We start from the raw sequence: 19,090 nt of genomic DNA on the forward strand, positions 1-19,090 counted from the left end.
TAAAGGATTGTAATAAAAATCTCTGCATATAAAGCAGAATATATGATATAGAAAACAGAATACATGATCAGACATATAATATTCAATATACATGAAATGTTAATTCACGATTGCAAATGTATATGATCCCTTAACAGGAAAATATTGAACAGAGCTTTCTTAATCTAGTAGAGGACTACCATAAGTGATACCAGTGGTTATCATTGGTTGTGTTTCTTCCTCATGGGAATTGCTGTCACAGGTGAATGTCATATTTGATGCTAAGTGCTGAGGAGTTTGTCTTGACTTTTAAAGAAGCTCTTTTGAATGCTTCTTCCAAGACTGGAAATCCAAGACTGATTTCAAGACAGAATTCCATAAGATGCTGCCTGTCCCTGATGCCTCTCGTTCCTACAAATTTGGATGAGACTTTAGTTGGGTAGCATATTCTTGGTGGTATGCTTCTTTCATTATTTTTTTCTTTTGTATTATACCCCACCAATCTCTTCTGGTTCTTAGAGTATCATCTGATTATCTGCTGCAATTATTATGGGCTTTATTTTTCTATGAATTTCATATTATGATGTTTTTAATATTCTGTCTCTCTCATTGGATTTTGTCACTTTGGGTTCACCGTGTCTTGCAGTTTTCTATTAGAGTTTGTTTTTGCTGTCATTCTCTGGTTTTGGATCTTGGTGCCTATATTATTCAACTCTGGGAAATTATTATCTGATTTAGTTGAACTGTCTATTTATTAAATGCATCTTCCTATTCTACAGGGCCTCTAAAACACACTGTTCCTCTTGACTCTCTGCTATACTGTTAATTTCTTTTCAGATTTCCCCCCCACCTATTGTTATTTATTAGTGGTTTCTTTCACCGCATCTTGGAATTCCTTCATCTTTTTCTCAGCTGCTGTTATTCTGAGGCTCAAAGCTTCTATTGAGTTTTTCATATCATCTACCAACTCTTAATTCTACTTATTCTTTTTTAATGCCAGCACTCATATTTTCTTGTACTTTGCTGACAATCGGTGTCATCATTTCTTTGAGCTCATTAAACATCCTCACAATGGTGTCACTACAGTCCTTGTCTGAGAATTTACTCAGCTTGTTGGTTCCGGTTGAGCTTTCTATGCTACTGTTTGTGTTCACTGAATTTGGTGGGTGTCTGTGTATCTTCCTTATGTGATTTGCTTTGCTCTTGTTATGCTGAGGGTAAATCATTGTAATTATCCCACCTCACTGATCCTCCTCCTCCCTGCCTCAACTTTCTGAGGAATTTGGTTGAAATTCTCCTTTTCTATTCCTGTCCATTTGTACCCATGGATAAGAAATTTACATGAGCAATGTTAAATTTTAGGAGAAGCTGTGCAGCTGGACCCATTGAATTGGCAGGGGGCATTTTAGAGGTTGGAGATTAAACTCACCTGGTTGGGTATGGCATGGACCAGAAACTTGGGAAATTTGGCAGTGGACTCAATGAAATGGACCCCTTCTGTACCTGTTATATCTTTAACTGGCCACAGCTTGGAAAGTATATCTGCTTTTATTAATTCACATGTTTATATTGAGTTCAGCCGTATATTATACAATTATTTCTTTCTCCAATTGCTCTTAATCACATTCATAAAATTACCTCTTATTATATAAATTATTTATTTATAGATACCATGGATTAGAGCCCAGAAAGTTATTTATCTTGATGTGGAATTGGAGACATTGTTTTGAACAGTACATTGTGGAAATTATTGACCTAGATAAAATTAGAAGTTAATAGGATAAGTGATGAAAATTTTCTGTTAATCATAAATGGGGTAAAAAAGGCAGAGAATCCTGAGTTTTCTAATTTAGTATGTTAAGAAATAAAACTCTTGGTTGAATGAGTACTTACATTGATTATAATAAACAGATGTGTCTACATTTTCTACTATGACATTTTACAACTAGTTAATAATTTCAGGTGCCAAAGAGGACTAAATGAATTTTTAGGGAATTTTTAAAAGCCATTTCCAAAGAGAAAATTGGTGTGAAACTCACTTTCTATCTAACCTATTCACCTTGTATAGATGTATTTCAGGAGATGTGAAGTCAGTGTACCTTCATATAAACTGACACTAACAAAATTAAAAGAATTCAGAAATTGGAAGAAGAAAATAAGATTTGTTCAAAGGCTGACTAGAAAGCATGAATAGTAAAATCTCTGGAACTTGATTGAATTTTTTAAGTTCTGAAAAAAGTAATTTTAATTTAGACAAATGAAGCATATTTTAACAGCTGATCAGATTACCTTACCCAAAGCCATTTTCAGCCCATTTCTTTTCCTGTTATCTTAACTACACAGATTTGAGATCTAAATCTATATTTATTTTCTAGTCTGCATTCTGAAGAACTAGTTCCCAGTTCAGGTCTATAAGAAATGATTTAAATCATCTATGCAATACAATTGGAGCACATTTTATCTTCTTGATTATACCTCACCATCTTGCCCTTCCTGCTCCCATAGATAGGAAAACAATTCTTAGAACTGTAAGAGATGTCTCAGTTACTGTAATGTTACTTTAACGAGAAGTGCAGGGTTGCTTTTCCTGACACCATCAAGTCAACAGAAACTGGTTGTCATTTAAGTCATTACAGTTGAATCTCCTTTGAGATTGAGTCTAATCTCAGCATATTTCTAATAAAGTCAGGGAAGGACTTTTAACGATGTTATTTTCATACAAATATTTAGGGAATTGAATGGATGTTTAAGACTTGAATTGGGAAGAGGGAACATCTGATACCTAGTAATTGAACACACTGAACTGTTGAATAGCATTCTTGTAGTTAGATCAGGGCCTCTGTTATGCATAGAGAACGCTGATCTGAACAAAAGGTTATGGTGCAAGTCAAATGCAAGTTATTAGGAGCAAAACAGAATTATCAACAATAACAGGAATAGAAATAAAATAAATGAAGAAAGCTATGTAACCAGAGAGTAGAAACTGTAATGAACTTGGAGATAAGTAATTAATTCTGTCTAATTTCCATCAAGCTTGCTCGAATTGAGTTGTGTTAATGTTATGGATACATATACATATATATGGTTATGTGTGGATATATATGGAATATATATAGATATGTACATATGCATGGATATAAATGAATATATATGAATATAATTCTTACAATTTTTACAAATTGCCCTTTCATTGAGGATTCATTCATGAATAAATTTTGAAAAACATCTTACTTTTGTTGGGTTCAACCTGTTCTCTGAATTTGTCAGTGGCCCACCTGTCTCCAGTAAGATCTTACTCATTTTAAATAAACTATATGAGAAATTATTCATACTAAGCAAACCATAAGAGAACTAGCAGAGTCAAGGAAAAATGTCAGGGTTAGAATTATTTATTTGGAAAAAGGTATGAACAATAAAATTTCACATTCTATAAAATGAAATCTTTCCCACCTGTAGCATCTGGTATCTTAAAATACCTCAGCAAGAATCCAGATTGCGCACTCAGATATGCTCCACCTACTTTGTGTGCAACTAAGGGAATAATTGAGACTATTCTGGTTTATAGGGGTAGAATAGATTCTGGTTATATTGGATCATTACTTTGTTAAATGGTTGTGAACAGTTTCCACCCTTCCTTAGGAACCATCACCACTAAAACTCTACTTCCTCCATTTGGTTGTTTGATTTGGGTAATTCCGCATGCTCCATAAGAAACAATTTAGTATGTCTGTGAGATAGATGGCAGGGTGTGAATTTTTTCTCCTGGGAAATTTAACTTGAAAATTCTTTTTAATGCTAATAACAGATACTCATTTTAAGGCAGGCATATTGATGGAAGAATACACTCCTAAATCTGATTTTACAGTTTGTATATACTTTGAAGGAATTTTCCTACCTTATGGCCCTTAAAGATGCGCTTTCAGTTGATCCAAAGTATTGATAAAGTCACATGTATATCCTCTTTACAGATACCCTACACATCTAGTCTATCAAGAAGACATAAAATAAAGACACTTGCTTCCAAGAATATGGGAAGATATTTGGCTGATATAATAACAGAGAATTTTTTATCATAAATTTTCTAGAAGGGGCAAATAGAATCACACAATAGGTTAAAAACAGAGACTCTCAGCTGTGATCAGAGATCTGTAGCAATAGAAGGATGTGTGGAAAGCCAGTTAATAATTTGAAATCAATTTAAATGTGACTCTGGTCTTACTGCCTATACATCAGTAGTCTTCTCCAGAAACAAGTTAGAAGATGTCCTTGAAAAAATGAGAGACAGAAGCAGAGAGATAGTACATGTGTTAAGGTGCTTGTATCTTCAAAAAAAATTAAAACAAATAAACAAAAAATCCTCCCAAATCAACCTAAGTAGACAAAAGGAAGCATACCTAAGGTGGGGAGGAAGGAATGAGGAAAGAGCAGAGAGCAAGACAATGGTGGAGGGAAATGACACTCTGGTAGAGGGTGTGTTGCCAGAAGGTTACGGTGTATGAAATCCTACCAGTAACAGTTTTATAAACCACATAAAACATGGTGCCTAAAATAAAATTTGAAAAAAAAGGAAAAATAAACGAATAAGTAGGAAGAAGAGGAAGAAGAAGAAGAAGAAGAAAAGAAGAAAAAGAAGAAGAAGAAAAAGAAGAAGAAGAAAAAGAAGAAGAAGAAGAAGAAGAAGAAGAAGAAGAAGAAGAAGAAGAAGAAGAAGAAGAAGAAGAAGAAGAAGGAGGAGGAGGAGGAGGAGGAGGAGGAGGAGGAGGAAAAGGATGATGATGATGAGGAGGAGGAGGAGGAGAAGAAGAAGAAGAAGAAGAAGAAGAAGAAGAAGAAGAAGAAGAAGAAGAAGAAGAAGAAGAAGAAGAAGAAGAAGAAGAAGAAGAAGAAGGAGGAGGAGGAGGAGGAGGAGGAGGAGGAGGAGGAGGAGGAAAAGGAATAGGAGGAGGAGGAGGAGAAGAAGAAGAAGAAGAAGAAGAAGAAGAAGAAGAAGAAGAAGAAGAAGAAGAAGAAGAAGAAGAAGAAGAAGAAGAAGAAGAAGAAGAAGAAGAAGAAGAAGAAGAAGAAGAAGAAGAAGAAGAAGAAGAAGAAGAAGAAGAAAGAGAAGAAAGGGTAATAGAAGGAAGGAAGGAAGGAAGGAAGGAAGGAAGGAAGGAAGGAAGGAAGGAAGGAAGGAAGGAAGGAAGGAAGGAAGGAAGGAAGGAAGGAAGCAAGGAAGGAAGGAAGGAAGGAAGGAAGGAAGGAAGGAAGGAAAGTAACACCTTTACCTAGCAGCTGATTAACAAAAATTAATCCCTTTCAGGTTAGATAATTGGGTATTTCATAAAGCATCTCATTAAAGTACCCAAATATGGTCAAAACCTTAAACCACAGGTATTTGGGGAGGGGAGTGAAAGGAATAGTGAAGATAGGAAGTCCAAAACCTTGAAAAGAGTTGAAACAAAGAGAGTGTTTTTCAATACCTTCAAAATTCTAGAAACTTTTAAGTACCCTTAAACCTCCACTTCCTGTCTTTGCTACTTTTTCTTTTCTTAAATAGTTTATTTTAATCCCATCCAGTTTCCTAGTTTCCTTTACTTGCCTTTTCTGCCCTTTAAAGAAATGCATGCTTTAAATATTCCATATTTTCATGGAAAAAATGGGGGAAGACACAGAACCAGGGAAAGGGGGATTATTCATGCCTATGCCCACGCTTCATTAATAGTCAGCAAGGAAGAGAAGACTTCATTCACAACAAATAGAAGTAAATTCTGTTGCAAACAAAAATAAATAAGAAAATGGAATCTTTTGTAAAGTTTCTGTAAAGGAGAGATGTTTTATTGACACATTTTGGGCATCTGACTTGCAGAAATTTTCTTGGTGTGTATTGTTTTAAGCCTAAAATAGAGGCAATTTATTATGGAAATAATAGGAAAGCAATGCAGCTAACATATATACTATACAAAGTGAATTTATTGTTTAATTAATTATGTTCTTAAGTGATTTCTTATAATCATGAGATGACAGAATAATTCTTGGTCCCCAATTTACCTATGCAGCCCAGCCTCATGGGTCATTTTCTGCACTGCCTCCAAGGCTTGTATTTGGATATCTAAAGATGCAGTGGTAGGCACAGAGGTATTTTGTTTGGGATGTTGTTTTGGGCTTGTGGTGCTTGGAGGACATGGGTTTCACCAGGCAGGGGATCTAACTTAGGGTCCCAAGCACATAAAGCTGAGCTCTAATATTTGAACTATCCCCCCAGCTCTAGTGGTGTATTTTGTGAATATAAGCAGAATGAGATGAGAATTATCTATGGAACAAGTGAGAGATGCATGGACTTGATTAATTTGATTTTCCAGTAAAAAAAAAACTGGAAGCAACTTATTAAAAGTTGTCAATACCGTTTCTTTTAGAAAATTCCAGGGAGTTCTTTCACTGTATCACTGTCATCCTGTTGCTCATCGTTTTGCTTGACCGGGCACCAGTAACGTCTCCATTGTGAGACTTGTTACTGTTTTTGCATATTGAACATGCCACAGGAAGCTTGCCAAGCTCTGCTATGTGGGTGGGATACTCTTGGTTGCTTGCTGGGCTCTCTGAAAGAGGCAGAGGAATCGAACCCAGGTTAGCTCCTTGCAAGGTAAATGCCCTACCCGTTGTGCTATCGCACCAGTCGCCCCCTCTTTGAAAGGGGTTCTTTCAATTTTGATATTTGGGGGACTGGATTGATGCTATAGCAGGCGGAGTTTACCTTGCATGTGAACAACCCAGGTTAGATCCTGGTTCCAGATCTGCTTCCCTTAAGCCCTGCTGATAGTGATCTTGGAGCACAGAGTAAGGAGAGAGCTTTGAGCACAAATGGGTATTGCTTGATAGAAATAACAACAACATGGGTTTCTTAAAAAAAAATTGGTAACTTGAAAGTGTTAATAAATTCGAAATTTGGAATTGGAGAACTCAGCAAGCACTGTTATTTTGAACTGCTTTTTAAAAGTTTCCTTTTTTTCTTCTCTCTCTCTCTCTCTCTCTCTCTCTCTCTCTCTCTCTTGTCCACACAGCATTTAAATTGGTCCCTGAAATACCACGGCAGTAATTGCTGACAGCTTCGTGTTGAACATGCAGGATGTGATGTGCCCAAGAAACTAGGAATTGTCATTAGTGAGGACTTCTCTGGTTGCCTATTTAAACTTCAACCCTGTCAAAACTACTGATTATCCTGACTTACTGCAGTTTTGTCCTTAGTGCAAGCCACAATATAACATTCAAGTAATGAGTACTTGAACCCCCTTGTTTGATGTTAGACTGCTGACAGCTTTTAAACTTGATTGCCTTGGCTTTTTTTTTACAGTTCTACTCCTAGTCAAGCTGACAAGAAATTCAGGGTACTCCCTGTTGGCACCACTGGGGAATTCAAACCATGCAACCCCTTACCCACATCGGAGAGAATTCTACCTGACTCCCACCCTTAACCACAGCAAAGACCCGGGGCAGGATCTTTGCCTTATGCTCTCAGCCACTGCAGGCAGACCTGCCAGCCCCACTCTGCTATCTGTGAAGATGTGTTATTTGATAAAACTCTTCACACGTCTTTATGTGTGCATTTAGCAGCATATGTTTCACATTTGAAACACAACTTTGCTAGGAATTTTTCTGGATATCGCATGTTTACTAGACTAAAAATATATTTATTAACTTATTATTTGTCATTCCTCATACTATTACATTCATATGAGGACATAATAGAACATAAATTATATTAGAACATTTATATTAGAACATAATTCTCATGAGGAAAAATAATCGGCTATTTATTGCATGCCCCCAAATGTAACGCACCTGGGTTTGGCAACATAGTACACAGTCTAAGGTGTGCTTGCCTCATAGGCAGTCAAGCCCAGTTTAATCCTCAGTACTTAATCCTCAGTACTGTGTATGGCCTCCTGAGCACTGCCAGGAGCAATTCTTAAACTCAGAGCCAGGACTAAGCTCAGAGCACTAGCGGCTCAACCTCTTCCAAAAGTAGAGTAGTTATACACTATAGTCAGTATGTAGTCAGTTGGTATTGTGCATTTGTCTGTTCATGAATTATTTTTTTCTTTGTAAATATTAAAGGATCAAAAATAATTAGTTAAGCCATTTGCTTATTTTGTCTTTTGCAATGAAATATAATAAAACAAAAAATCAAAATGATTTCATAAACTCACAGACCTCAAATAACTGAAAGCAGATTACACTTTAGCCAGAGTATAATTTAAAATAAAGTAAATATATTATATATTTTAATCTTTTTAAGAAGTGTCTGTTGAGAACCAGGTGCCAGGCATTATTATATGTCCTTATAGACAAATATGGGTCTGGAGATCATTTAGCTAATACACTATTTTTACAAGACAGTAATTTTTTCAGGTTAAGATAGTGTGGCAAAGTGATAGTGGTAAGACATTTTCCTTGAATGTAACTTACCTTAGATCAACCCTCAGCATTGCATATAGTTCTACCTGAGCATTACCAAATGTGATCCGTTATCAGAAGTAAGCCCTGACATGACTGAGAGTGGCCCCACAAATAGAAACAAAACAAAAAGTGAATATATTGGGTTATGAACTCTAACAGTTTAAAAGTTAAAGACAAAATTTTAAAAAATAACTCCTTAATTAGCTTTCTAAAAATATTAGTCATTTTTATCCAATTATCCAATATCTCATTGAGAAAGAGTGACGATTACTATTCATATTGCCGGTATTTACTGGAGGAAATTATGTCTGAATCATGACCAAAACTAAATAATCATAAGCTACTTTCTCTTTCCAAAAATGACTCAAGCAATATTATTACCAATCGTGACCTGAAAAGTCATGTGCTTAAGTGTATTACATGATAAAATGTTAACTGAAACAGTGGGTCACCCTTTGTAAAAGAAACTTTGGGTATAGTTTCCTCATAAAGAACTGTCATGTGAACAAGACTATTTTTTTTAAATATTAGAGTTTTGAGATGTGTAGCTATTATTCTTTCCAGGCCTTGACAAGCCTGATCAGTCAGGTAAACGGGATATGTGTTTTCTTTTAATTTCTAATAACATCAAACATATCATCTCCAATGGTGAGAATCTTGACATTGCCAACCATACTGACCACCCATCACCTTCAATAAAATTCCTAAGTATTATTAGATAAAAATAAGTAGAATTTTTCAATATTCTCATTCTTAGACTGTGCTTTTAAAAATGCCCATTCATTACTGACTGAACTTGCTTGGCAATTTGAGTAAACAGAATGCCAAATATTTCAAAGAAGAGCAAAATATCATTATTGAGTGTTACTACTCTAATAGAGAAGCAAAAATAAAGGCCCTGCCTTAAACATTTCTATTGCTCAGTTGGTTTTCTTCTCATTTTTCATTAGCTGCGGGGAATTGCCCTCTAAATGACTAATTAAGACTGGTGTCCTGAGGTACCCAGCACTCCTAAGTGATAATTACTAGAGATTAAAAGCCAAAGACCAAAAGGCTTTAAAGTGTTTAATGGGGCAAAGTAACAAGGCTGATGTATGTACTTCCTGGGTGTGTAGCAGAGATGGCCTAGGAAACATGGTTGAATCAAGCTTTGTAGGAAAGGTTTCTCTTTCAACTCATGCTGCTTGAATAGCAAGGATCTCAGGGAGGCAGCAAATCCACATTTCAATTATAGAAGCAGTACTTGAAGAAAAATGAGAAACTGTGGAAGTAGTAGTTCTTAGAGATTTGATAATAAAACTATTTAATATCCTTTGATATAAATCTATAATATGGTGATAATGACCCTATGGCTACATTGCTGAGTTAATACTACAGGCCTTTGGAATAAGCCCTGGTGCTTATTATGTTGGCACATAAAGTCCTAGTGACAAGCTAATGGATCAGACTATTTTTTAAGTATTTTTTAAATTTTATTTTATTTTTATAAAGTTATTCACAATAATTGATTGCATTTAATATTTGAACACCAATCCCACCTTTACACCTTCCCACCACCATATTTTAAATATTTTCATCACAAACCCAAAGAATCCAAAGCAGAATTGAAGTAATTTATTTTGTAGTGTTTGTTATGATTAATTCAGTAAAGATGATTCAATAAAGTTTTCTTAGAGGAGAATGAGTGAAGATTTGTTGTATTTCACCCAGTACCCATTAAGTCCTTCTATAAGAAATTAGTAACATGTTGTTAAAGGATAAGCCTTGTGTGCATATATATATATGTATATATATATATGTATATATATATATATATATATATATATTTCCCTCTAAGATTGGTTGCCTTCTACTTTAAACCCCATCACTTGTGGTGTGCTACTCTTAGTGTATCAGTGGTGTAAAGATGCTGTGTGGTTGCACATTCGACTGCATGGTCCAGGAATAGATCAACTCCTGAGTGAGAATGCTGGGACTGGCTTTGTTGGGGCACGAAGGGGAACTCACCCACCCACCACTGGTTGCCCCAGAGTCTGGAGGCATCTCTATGGTTTATCATTAAATTCCCAAGAGATTTAATGTTGAGTCTGGATCATGACCGATACTGAGAGGCAGTTTGTAGGCGTGATCGCCAAGCTGCTGGAAACCGAGAGACATGGGGAGACATCACCCACTTTCTACTCCATCGAGCCTGGAGTTTTCAGTCAGAAGTCCTGCATACCTGGGTTTTTCTGCAGATTCACTCATGGTTGAGGCTCGTCCAAGAATCAAGCCACGTTTGAAAGGTAGTTTGACTCAAATAATAAGTATTGTCATTCAAAGACCCTGTTGGATGTGGGATCATTTGTAGTGTTGTGGATTGAAACCATATTGGCAGGGACATACAAGGAAAATGCCTTAACTGCAGTATTATCTTTCAGGCCCCATAAATGAACTATTTCTCAGGACCTCTTCCATCTTATATCTGGAGAACAAAACCCTTGAAACTATAGGAAAAGGAAAGTTATCATAGCTCTCTTTGTTTCAGTTCCTAGTAATATCTACATTTCTCTAACCCTGAATGTGATACAGTTTATGTTTATATTATAAAGTGCTTATGTTTTATAATATTCTTGATGTCTTTGCCTAAGGTGTTGAAGGGTTAGTACTAGCATTACAAACAAAATCCTGAGATGAGGAAATTTAAAATGAACTTAAAATCAATATCTAAAATATTTTCACAGCATCATTCTTATTTTAAAATAACGACTTAGTTTGTTTCTATCATAAATCTACCATAGTAGATAATAGTGTTGAATATAAAATGAGCAATACCCTATCCAAGAGAGAAACTAAAAGAAAATCTATTAAGTGCTAGTAAGTAGCACAATCCTTGGGATACCTTTTCTCTTTTTTTTTCTTTTTAAATTACTGATACAGGCCACATGTTATTTAAGTAGTGTGTATGGATTTAGGGGCACCAGAAACTGGAAATTGATATGAGATATATACAACCATACTTTTTTCCTTCTCACACTCTTCTATGCAGGTTTATTTTTTTTTTTTCTGCTGAGTTTCACTGGCAAAGGAAAAGCGGCAATGGATATCGCGATTTGGGAAGCTGCTTTCTAATTTCAATGTTCAGCAACCACGGCACTTGCTGAGATTTATTTGCAGCAAGGAAATTGTTTGGGGAACATAATTTTTACAGGACATAACAGCACTATGTGCTTTTCACAGCTTCCACTGATAACATTTGTGACACTTCAGGGGAAAGTGCAAACTTTTATAGAGCTACAATACAGGTCTCTTAAGGAGACTCATTTTAACTCAGTTAATAAAAGGTCTCAGAGTATTTCCCTTTTTTTTAAAGGCAAAGCATGGAGACCATGACATCAGACAGTCTATGTCTGAAAATATATTTCCATGAATTCCAGAAGAAAATGTGGTTAAAAATGGTATATTATATCAGACCACAGGGAGACTTTGTGGCTTAATTTTTTAAATCTATATCCTACTTACTTTATGTTTTGAAATTATATAGATAAAATTATAATTTTATTTTGTCTTATTGTTCAAAACAACTTTTAGTTTGAAATAAGATTTTTTAAAAAAAGAAGTAGAGAAATAAAATATAAAGAACACATTTGGAAAGGATGGGTAACAGTACAAAATTCTTAAAGAGAAAATTTTTTATATGTGGACATAATATGATAAAAGAATAATTTAATGATGATATCCCAGTGATATCATGTCTAAATGATGTTGTCACCACTAGACAACCACACTGTGAGGTTTTTGTTTGATAATGACTATCCCCACCTATTATTCTGGAAGAGGTACAGAAAACAACTGTATACCATTAAACGTTACTTTGGAATTGGTTGCATTTCAGTACACTGTCCACTCTGGCAAAAGAAATAAAATGTCATTTTATATTATAAAGTCTTTATAATTTTCCCCAAATTACCAAAACTGAGGACTTGACATTTAAAACATAAAAGAAAAAAAAAGTAGGAAGAAAAATATCCTATAGAGTTGGTTTCCAAGGAAAATTACTTTCTAAAGGAAAATTTCCATATGTAATATCCAAATTTTGATGTTTATATATGGTAGCCTACTAAGTAGTTCTTTTGAGATGCTCTAGCAGGCACAGCATAGAAGGTCTTTGAACTGCATGAATGAAGAAATTAGAACTATCAATGATAAATTGAGATCTGCGTATATTGACTTCTCGAGGTTCACAATAATTGATTGTTAAGCTTTCAGTCACTCTGAAAGCTCCTATGAAAGACTTGTTTGTAGGCACAATTAATAATATTAACTCATAAGTAAATGAGATTAAAAACAAAGATGTTCACTTTAGAGTACTTATACTTATATTTGAAAAGTAAAGAAAATATTAACCTGACCCCCTTCACAAGAAAAAATAGAAAAATTCCTAATGTATTCCATGCTCTTTCATAATGATATGTATAAAGGTTGATGTTGTATAAATAATAAAAACAATAGGAGTAATAAATACTCAAAATATTACATCTTAAAAAATAAGAGATTCAGAACAAAAACAATGCACATTTTGACTTCTGTTAACATGAGTTATATTCATAACAAAGTTGAATAAAATTTGATTAGAAATGAGATAACGAACTGTGAAAAATTTGAAAAGTTAAATATCTTTTTTCTTCTTCTTTTTTTTAAAATTTATTCTTTTATTGAATCACCATGTGGAAAGTTACAAAGCTTTCAGTTTTAAGTCTCAGTTATACAATGCTTGAACACCCATCCCTTCACCAGTGGACATATTCCACCACCAAGAATCATAGTATACCTCCCCCCCCACCTCCCCAGCCCCCAACCCCGCATGTGTAACTGGTAAATTTCACTTTACTTTCACTTTATGAAAAGTTAAATATCTTACCCATGCCTTTGTTTTTAAACATAAGATTTAGAAAATAAAAAGTTCGAATTGCTACTTCAATTTCACCTTAATTACATTCAATCAAGTATGTCAACTTATCTTATCTATGTACTTTGGTAAATATTCTAACATATCATATATATATATCATTCAAACATATTCTTGACGTAATATCAAAAAATACTTTAAAAATTGGGGCTATATGGGCAGTGCTCAGAGTTCACTCCTAACTCCTTGCTTAGGAATCCTGGAGGGTTTTGGGTTCCATACTTGAGCCAGGGATAGAATCTGAATTGGACTCATGCAAAGAAAGTATCCAACCAGTTATTCTATCTCTCAACCTCCTATTTTGGGAATGAAATTATGCCAAGAACGATATAACAGTGCTAGGCTAAAAACATAATTAAAAAATAATGAATCTATACTAAATATTATTTAAATTAACATTTATTGAAGTTGTCCTACTTTCTTATAACAAAATTAAAAGCAAATATGAACAGATGGGTAAAGAAGTTGTAATATTTGTACATATTGACTATTTTTCATATTTTTTAAAAATAATGAAATCCTGCCATTACAAAAAGAATGGATGGTCTTAGAGTACATGATAATTACAAATAAATAAATCCACAGATAAAGGAAAATACTGGGCTTTAGTATAGAAATAGTACATATGACTGTTCATATATGGTATATTAAGAAACAGAAGAAATAATATTAGACTTTAAACTAATGAGTCAAACTAGCAATTACCAGAGGAAATGAGAAAGGTGAAGTAGCAATAAGTAAAGAGATTAAAAATATCATTTGTTTGGTGAAGGACAGAATTGATCTTTTAATGGTGAATACAATACAATTATACAAATATGAATTGTACATATTAATATGGAAGTGAAAGCTATAGAATATCCTAATAGAAGGTTATTTAGCATTTTCAACAAAAAAGCATAATGTATACATTTTAGGTAATAAAAGTAAACAAAAAGCTGACCTTGTTACTAAATTTGACATAAAATAGATTTTTTTAATATTGTTACTGAATTTGTATAATTATTATTCTCAAATTTATTCTCAACTTAGTAATATAATATGAAAGGAAATAATTTTTATTTATTTTATGATTAATAAATAAATCCAATTATAATTTAATTAACTGAATTATAGTATAAATGTGACTAAATTTATATTATTTATATTATATCCAGGAAATAGTGAAGTTTATAGGGATGTTCAAAGCTTCACACATAGAATGAAAGTAAAAATATTCAAACCTAATTATAACTGCATATTCAGCATTCCTACACATTACTATTCTATGTATACTTGCAGAGAAAACACGATGGGAAATAGAGAAAACCTGAACTGAAAAACAATGCTTTCATACAGTGACTCATTTTCTAGGATAATCATGTGAATATGTAAATAAGCTTTCCAAGGTAATATAATATAAGGGTGAATGGAGCTATTGTCTAGGTAAGAATGTAGGTCCATCAAAATGCCTGGGCCATTTGGTAGAAATTAATATGGAAGGGAAAGTATTGAAAGTTTTCAAATATTATTAGTGATTTTTTTCCTAGCTATGTAGAGACATAATTGGCAAATAAAGCTGTATTTGATGGCAAGACATAAAAATATATAAACATACAAGGCAAAATGATTCACAATCGAGTGAATTAAGACACCATCACCTTTCATAAACCATTTTTTGTGAGTGCACACATACAGAGAACCTTTAAAATTGACTCTTAGCAAATTTCAAGTACTTAATTCACTATTATTAAATTAGTTACCATATCCAAAATATCTTCCTTATATTTCTTTATTTTGGCATCCCATGTGGTTCTCAGGGTGCCCAGAGGCCCTTCCCAGAAATCCTGGGACAGCTGGCCTGAACTTCAACCTGAGGGCCCACAAATGCAACACCATTAAATCTCTAAGGTGCAAGGGATAGACCAGACTACACCAGGAGACTGCAGGTGTTGTATCCAGCTATGGCCAAGGGACCGTGGTAAAAGTTTCAGGGATTGAGCCTGTCAGCTACTTTCAAGGCACTTGCCATAACCCTATATTATCTTCCCAATCCCGTAATAAATTTCTTATAGCTTAACATTGTAGATCTTTTAACCAACATCTCCCTATTTCTTCCAATACTAACTCCTCGTATCCTGCATTTTACTAAAATTAATGAGCCAGAGAAATATGTCTAGCATAATTTTATAATTAGAATCTCAAAATATACATATATAATCATATACATATGTATTTAATTCATATATGTTTACTTATATTTATGTATACATACAATAGAAAGAGAAATGACTTAGGTGTTATAGTACAAAACTATCCTCCAGAATGAAGAGAGGAGTGGCCATTAAGACATAATTTCCAAAGAGCCAGAAGAAGCAGTATGTGATTTGAACAGTAACAGTTATATTTTGAAATGCACAATAGAATGTCAAGACATCAATCTTGAATAGTTTGCTAGGACCAAATTATGACACGGTTATTAGTGTTATAGAGTGAGCAAATGTAGAGCTCTCATAAGTCCCTGAAAACTTTTGAGAAATTTCTATTTCACAATAACAGACAAAACTATTGTACACTCATCATGTGTGTACTTTAGAACTTCATCACAATATGATTGTGGAAGCAAGAAGTAATTAGGTATGAAAAACAGGCTTTGTTAAAAAAAACAGGCATGCTTTAAAAAGAGAAAATTTAAAAATCATATAAATTCTATTGATCATAGCCTAAATTATGAAAATCAAAAATGATCACAAAAGAAGAAAAGAAATCTGGATATAAGCATTGTTAGTATTTGCATAATATTCTTCCAGCTATTTTCTATATTTAATTATAATGTATTTTATGAAAATGCATTATGAATTATTTGCATAACATTTCTCTTTTAGGAACAATACTAATTCTTTAATTTGTTTAAATCATCAGACTTGACATTCTTCTTTAAAAAATAAACAGCTACAAGTATTCACTCCAGTAACAATTGAACGAATCACAAAAATAGAAAATTAGCTAAATATAAAAGAAAAGGTATTGTAAACACAATGAAAATGCACACACCATTATATAAAGCACAGAAATGTTAACATTAAAAAGAGATTAATCAGTTATATCACTATAAATCGATAAGAGCAGAGAGAGGCAGATTGAGTGAGTAGTTGCTCATGAGTGCTTTCCCATAGAATGAGCATAATGTTGTTCAATATACCTGAAAACACATCTGGCATATTATAGTCAATTTAGTCACAATTATAGCAAGAATAAATCTTAGAACTTAATGAACAAATAAAACTTTTACAATAGATTGTCAATGATAATCATGTCAATATAAGACCATAGCTCTTTTCCTTATTTACCTTATTCACAAGAGTCTAGATAAAGAGAAGGGTGCTACAACAACCTCCAACTTCCATGTGTAAAGGGCCTGAATTCTGAATTCTTTTATTTTATATTTATTTATTATTTATGTGTGTGTTTGTGTGTGTGTGGAGGGGGTGGGAGTTAGAGAGACCTTTTGACACATTCCGTTAGACAGCTTCTCATAGCCACATATCCAACCTGGAATTTCAATTTCTCAGGAGGGCATCTTCTGTCCCCAAGCCTGCTTCTAATAGTTCATACGTTTTCCAGCTGTTGCAAAAGCCTGGTGAGATTTTGTCCTGTGCATTCTTATATAAAATGGGAGAAAGGGCTATCAAGTCCACAAATGAAAAGAAAACTCTAAGGTATGAAAATTTATTGGGTAAAATTGATCTTTAAGAGACATAAACTTCTGCAATATCTTAACATCTGTTTTCATTTCCCTCAATACTTCAGAATTAATTTTCACCCTCATTTTTATTACTTTCTTCATTAATCAATTTTCTCATTGCAAGAAGTTTTGCTGTAGATGCCTTATGCTAATATTCTAGCATCCAATCCAATTGCATTTGGAGATAGAAAATTATGACATAAATAAATATTATCAGAGTAGATTATAAATCTCTAGAGTTGTTTTAGTTTGTTTATTCTCATTTTGTTACTATGATTATCATTTTACAAATAAACCTTGAATGTGATTTTTATATTAAAATATACTGTGTAAAATGTTCTCTTATAAAATTCGTGGAAACACTCCAGATATTACTAATAAAATAATTTTCTAAACCATTTCTATATACTCTACCAAGTGAAATTGTGATACTTCATATCATATAATATATACTTATTATATATTATAATATATAATATTATGGTGGGTAGTGGAGGTCAAGTGCCGGGGTTGGGTCCCCTGGGGCAGGGAGGGTTCTCACCCGCCCCCTTCTGGGGTGTCCTGAGTGAAAAACTGCTTGGCATGGAGTCCTAAAGCAAATAATTTAAATATAATTTAATTGCATTACTATATGTTATATTGCACAGTATTTGTATTTTATATTATTTATATAATTTTATAAACCATTTTAGTATATTATACATAATTGTATATTATGCATATTTTATATTATGCATTTTTAGATTATATTATTCAGTTATATTAGGTAATATTAATATTTTTAATCATACTTAAAGGTCACCTATATCTACTTTTTAGGCTAAGAAGTTTATTATTAGTCCAAATATTCAAGATTTAAGTACTACAAGGATATAAATTATTTTATTCACCCAGTGTGTGATATTTGGTCAAGCATTTTAAATAGACTTTATTATAAGAGTACCAGAGCTTATACAAGAAGATATGACCTATTGATGTTTATATCATGGTTATACAGAGCTTTTAGGCATTTAGTTATTTAGAATAAACGAATACAGTAGAGTCACTGAATTAGCTTGTTGAATTTTTTAGTTTTGATACACTAACAAAAAATGCTTCAAGTTTAAGCACTAAAGTAGTACATGAGTATATTTCTATAATTCAAAAATAAATTGTACTTCTTTAAAATCTTTGCTGCATAATAGTCAAACATCGATAAACATCTATTTTGTATTGTTTTCTATCATTAGAGAGTTTGGGTAAAATATTAAATTCGATCTTTGTACTTACTAGTATTTTCTGTCAGTCTGTAAGAAAAGTTATTATGGACAGCATCCATAGTTCAAGTAGCTCTAGGGATTTATTTATCTATTTATTTTTGTTTGGAGGCCACATTTAGCTGTGCTCAGGGCTTCTCTTGGCTCTGCACTTAGAGATCACTCCTGGCAGAACGCATGGGACAAAATGGAGTTCCAGGGATTGAACAAGGGTAGGGGAAGTGCCTTCTCTCTGTGCTACCTCTCTGACCCCATGATTTTTAAAGTAGAGTAAATGACATGAGGTCCATTCAAGCTATAGTGGACTGAAGTTCAAATTTTCTGACTTATTGAGGGAAAAATTGCTTGTAAAATAAAAAAAAAGTATTGTGTGACTTGTCTTGTTACTTTAGAAACTGCCAGGATAGTGGGCAATAGCAGATGGTTACATACACACAGACACACACACACATACCTGTTCTATATGTTTTTTACATATACATATATATGTGTGTGTATAGATTTATAATGCAAACTGCTCTAAAATGATTTCTACTAGTACCAGTTCCAAAGATGCTTGTTAAAGAAACAGGTATTCTTTCTATAGCCTCAATTAGAAAACCTGAGTTCAAAGAACAAAGGAAAAGGACATGGTATTCAACTCATAGGAAGAACTCAGCTACCAAGAATCAATTCAGTGAAGGTATTTTAGAGGACTTGATGGCTGACATAAACTTGTATTTTCTTCCATTGATTTCCCATTATAAAAGG

This window comes from Sorex araneus, chromosome X (genome assembly GCF_027595985.1).
Source record: "Sorex araneus isolate mSorAra2 chromosome X, mSorAra2.pri, whole genome shotgun sequence".
In the NCBI taxonomy this organism is placed as follows: Eukaryota; Metazoa; Chordata; class Mammalia; order Eulipotyphla; family Soricidae; genus Sorex; species Sorex araneus.